The sequence below is a fragment of the Elephantulus edwardii genome, unplaced genomic scaffold, assembly GCF_000299155.1.
Source record: "Elephantulus edwardii isolate Elephantulus edwardi_28Jun2011 unplaced genomic scaffold, EleEdw1.0 scaffold00031, whole genome shotgun sequence".
Lineage (NCBI taxonomy): Eukaryota > Metazoa > Chordata > Mammalia > Macroscelidea > Macroscelididae > Elephantulus > Elephantulus edwardii.
Window position 1 is genome coordinate 19,240,942 of NW_006399781.1, and position 5,689 is coordinate 19,246,630.

Below are 5,689 nucleotides of genomic sequence, written 5' to 3' on the forward strand. Positions count from 1 at the left end.
TTTGAATTTGTTCTTCGGTTCCTTGAGCTTAAGAAATGCTGAATTAGTTCGGCCCTTTTGATTTTCTGACTCCAACCAACTCTTGCACATTTCATTGCAATATTTTGCTTTGTCATTTGTGCTACTTTTTGGAATCTTCTGTTCAGCTCTAGTAAACTTAAAATTTTCTGACCTTATTCTAGTGAGGGCTGTTGTTACATGGAGCAGGAATTCTGTTAGACTTCTGTGACCTACCAAGTTTTAATTGACTAATACTTTATTTCGTTAGATCACCAAGGCTTGCTTCAGGTCAGCCTTACTCTGGAAGCTCTTCTGAATTCTGCTCATCATCACAGCAACACACAAAGTTCCACTTCTAATAAATTTAAAAAGCTGGTTTAACAAATTTTGGAAGTCATCTAGTAGTCAAAATAAAAAGTTCTTCCCTATAAAATAATTTATCCTTGGATGGCCCATGGACTGGAAATAGAATTTTCAGGTTAATCACAATAACAAACACTGATGCAGACTCCGTCTTCAACATCTATAAGGATTCAGTGTGCCAACTGCTTTATATTATATAGTTATGTTAACTTCTTAAAAGAAAATAACCTAGTTATGTTAGCTTCCAACAATAATCCAGTGAAATAGATATTTAATATCCCCAATTGACAGAGATGGAGGACTAAATCTAAAATAGAGAGATTGTATAAACTGACCAGTATAACACAATACATATGTGGTCAAATAACTATTAAACTCCAGACACCATCATATTAAATCCTATGAGCTTAGCTGTGTGCTGCTTCTCAATATGGTGGGTCAAAGATAAGTATAGTTGTTGTTGTATATATCATACAGTAGGAACCAACTCCTAGATGACCCTCCGGTGAGTTTTCAGAGGCAGTTAATCACACAGGAAGAGACTGCCCATCCTTTTTCCATGGAGCAGCACAGCGTCTTGCCACCAGCCCACCAGAGCTGTAATTAAAATTTTTATACATTTTGCCTGAACCTTTTCAGCACAGTAATTAACACTTTGGTTGCTAACCAGAAGTTCTATGGTTGGAACCCACAAGCTGCTATGTGGAAGAAAGGTGTGAGAGTCCGCTTCCAAGAACATTACAGCTCAGGAACCCTATGGGGAAATGCTATTTTGTCCCATATGAATGCTGAGTCAGAATCAATTCGACAACAGAGATTGGTTGGTTTGTCTGTTTGTTTAGTTTGGGTGTGTGTGTGTAATTGCTAAGTAACCCTTCAAAGATTTCCATCAATTTAATACCTCACAAAAATATATGAGTGCTTACTTTTCTAATTCTTTTTTAATAATTAGGTATTAGTGCTGTTGATTACCATTTGTCGATATGATAGGTTGTAAGAAAGAATATCTTCGTTTTTATTAGCATTTTATCTAACATAGATAAACATCTTTTCAAATGTTTTATTTTTCTTTTTTATTTTTTAATTTTTATTTCTACAACTTCTCTTTCATACATGTTTTTGTTTATTGTCTTTTTTATTCTTTCCTTATTGATATTTTAAAACCATTACTACAGAAATGAATCTTTAGTTTGATGCCTAAATGATAGCTTTCCCCTTATATTGTAATTTCATTTTAATCTTGGTTATTGTCTCTTATTTTTATATTTGGTGTGTCTCACTCTTGATTATAAAGATTTAACCACTCCAAGTTCTTGAAAATATTTATCCATCTTTTTCCTAATATTTTTAGAATTTTATGTCATTTCCTCATTTGAGCCTTCGATTCAACTAGGATTCATCCTGATGTAGAAATTGAAGAAATAGTTCCATTTCTTTTTATTATAAAATTACAAGGTTATGGACCTAATGTGATTTGTTAATCAATATATCTTTTCAAAATGGCTATCCCATTTTGTCATATAATACATTTTGTGCAAAATTGGCTTGTTCTTGAAACTATTATTAGATGTCACTGACTTATCATCTGTGCTAAGGCCACAGCCACACTGTTTTAATTTTTTACTTCTAAACTTCATCTTGATATTTGGTAGAACAATTGCCTCTCTATTATTCTTGTCTTAAAAAATTTTCTTGCTCACCCTAACATGTTTAAAGAAACATATGAAAAAATTTGGCATCAGGACTGGAGGAAGATTCATCAATTAACTTTCATTAAGGAGCTGATACATCTTTGCTTGCTGAAAATGAGGATGACTTGAAGCATTTGCTAAGGAAGGTTAAACAATGAAGCTTTCCATACAGATTTCATCTCAACACTACGCAAACAGAAATCCTCCCCACTGGACTGACAGGCAACACCATAATGAACAAAGAAAGGACTGAGACTATCAAAGACTTCATCTTACTTCAATCCACAATCAATACACTTGGTACCAGCACACAGGCAATCAAGAGAGAGATTGCACTGAGAAAGTCTATAGTCAGGGACCTATCCAAATTATCAAGGAGTGCTGTTGGCAGTTTGAGGAAAAGGGTATAGCTGAGTCATCCTTTTCAGTCACTTGCTATGTATCTGAGATCTGGACAATAACTAAGGATGGCAGAAGAATTGATGACTTGAATTGTGTTGTTGGAAAAGAGTGCTGAAAATCCCAGGACTAACAAAATAACAAACAGTTGTATCTTGAAGAAGGTACAGCCAGAGTACTCCTTGGAGGCAATGAGGATAAGGCTTCGTCTCACATACTCTTTACATGTTGCTAGGAGAAGGTATTCCTGGGAGAAGATATTCCTTGGAGAGGGACATCATGCTTGGGAAGGTGGTAGGACAACAAAGGAGATAAAAAATCCTGACATAGGTGAATTGACATGGTGTCTGCAGCAATGGGCTTGACTATGTGGCAAAGGATAGGACAGTGTTCAGATTGGTTGTTCATAAAGTTGCTAAGAGTTATACTCAACTGGATGGCACCTAAAAGCAACAACCTTAACGTAATAATTTTCCTATTTAAATTTTGGGGTTTTTTTTTAATATTGTAAAAAACACAGTTTGTTATGAATTAAAGCTAATTAACATCATTATAATATTGTGTCATCCTAATTTTCACTTCTGGTTAGGATACAGAGAGCTTTGAAGAAAGTCACTCTCATCCTAACAGGCAGAAGGCAATTTAACCACAAAATCACAACTCATCCTAGCTCATCAGAAAGCTAAATTTGTGAGACAATGAGGTAACTTAAATTCCAAAAATAAAAAAAAAATATTCTCCAAAGAGACATGACAAAATCAGTGGCAAAATAAATGACTAAACATAAACTAACAAAAACGGCAATAAATTGCTAACAACCAAGTGTGAATTAATGTATTAATCTGAATAACTGTGGGCCCCAAATATTGAGCAAATTCCTATTTAATCACAAACTCTTTTCTGTGGGGCTTCATCGGGTATTCAGGAGAGGAATTAGAAGTAGGGAAGAAAAAGAGAGAGAATCACCCCAGGAGGATGTGATGGTTAGACTGTATGTCAACGTGGCTGCCCATGATTCTGTGCTTAAGCAGTTATGATGTAGTCACTATTTGATGAACTGTGATGTACTAGAATCATCAGGAGTGTACCAAATATTTAGGGCTACCTGGCCAAGTTCACTAGACTTTTGTTCCAACTGGATCCTGCATCTGGTTCATCACCACAGCCTGCTGTCTTGCCAGCTGATTTTGGATTTGTCAGGATCTGAAGCCAGTAACCAATCTTTCTGTTTACCTGCATGTGCAGCTATGTGAATCAGGAGAAACCTCTGGCCTGAGGTCAGAACTATATATGGACTTGAAACTTGGCAGGCTCCACAAGTACCAAGCATATGAGTCATTTCCTTGAGCTCAATCTTTCTATCTAGTCACCTGCGACTCAACAGCCCTTAACAACAATAACATTAAGATAGAGATTCCTTGGTCCAGTGGACAGAAAGCGATGCTACCAAGCCAAAGGTGGGTGACTTAATCCGTAGCTCCCGGGCCAGTCTTTCATTTGATTTTGTTCAAACATTCCTCTAGGCCATATAGCCCTGGTGTGTCCATTGCCATACAGCGGTAACTTGTGGTTGCTGTGAGGCTGAACACTGTGACACTGATGTGTCAAATGAGTTAATGGTTGGCTAACTAATGCGGACAGTGTGGGCTGGAGCTCCCCAATTAAAACAAAATTGGAAGCAGGAGTGGCATCCACTTCCACAATAGCTTGCCTCTGAAAACCCTATGAACCTTGGAGAGAGGATGAAAGGCACTCAAGCCTTGAGGACTCTCCTTCATAGGGTCATTATGAGTCGTCTGCTACTCGATGGCACTTAACAACAACAACAACATATTGTGTTTCTGTTGTACGAATATGTGTAAATTGCAATGATTTTATTTTTTTAGAGAGCCCAGCCTAGACACAGGAGCTGACATGAAGGAAGAGACTGAAGACAAAGGAGAAGTGTGAGGTTCTGCCTACTAACCTGTATTATTCTTTCCTAGAAGATAAAAGGTTTAAAATACTAGGTTGAGAAGCAACAAACCCCGCAACCTCCAGGGTAAAGGCAAAAATGAGTTTCTACTGAAAAAGAAATTATTGTTGATGTGTATCATAAAGTTGGAACCGAACTACAGCTAACCCTCCAGCTGCTTTTCAGAGGCAGTTAATAGCACTGAAGAAGATTATCTATCTTATCTTTCTCCTGTGGAGCAACTGGTGGATCCAAACCACTTACCTTTGAGTTGCCAGTGCAACTCCTTACCACTAGGCCACAGAACAGGAAATTTTCTTACCTGAGGGAAGAACAAGAAATCTTCTTCAGACAGGGAGTCTAAACAAGTCAAGCAGAGATACGTTATTGCTGGATTCAGGAAAGAAAATATCCACCAAGATAAAGACAGTAAGCAAAGTTTGACTGCTACAGAGAGAAAGGGACTAGAGCATTGAGAAAATCTTGTGCAAGATCTAGGTACTGGGCTCTTGTAAGACTGAGGTTAGATCAATAAAAGAGAACCCTCTCTGCCCCCATTAGAACTACGTGGCAAGCATTAGAAGTCTACTAATAAAGAAAAGGAAATATACAGAGAAAGTATTCTCTGTGCTTCTATAAATGAAAGCTGGAAGTTAAGCAGAAACTTGGAGGAAAACTAAACTCTTCTTTTTTTTTTTTTTACTATTAAAGGAATTTGAAACTCAGTGCAACTTCTTACCAGATTGACTCAATTTCCAACACTAATAGTCAAACAGAAGAGATATTGTCCATTGCTAGAAATAAATATTATTTAACATACTTTTCACTCTTTAACCAAGATGTCTAGCATTCAATTTTTTTAAAAAGAAAATTACAATACACACAGACACATATGTTCATAGAGAAAATAAATATATCAAGAGTTAAATAATAAAGGCAATAAAATTCAGAGATGACCAAAAAATTGGAACTATCAGAACGGGCTTTTAAAATAACTGATTTCTTTGTTACAGAATTCCCCAAGTGATGTACATGGTTAAATGCTTGACTTTTAACTGAAAAATTGATGAATTGAAACTTCTTGGAGATGTCTCAGAATAAAGACCTGGCAATCTACTTTTTCTATTTATTAATTGAGATTTTAATGAAAGTTTGTGGAGAACTTGTATTTCTATTCTTTCATTGTTGCAAATTTTTGTCCCTGACCCCCTCCCCCCAGTTTGCTTTTCTCTTTGGAAAAAAAAATTCTTTCATTGTTATACAGCCCTCTCACTGACTCCCC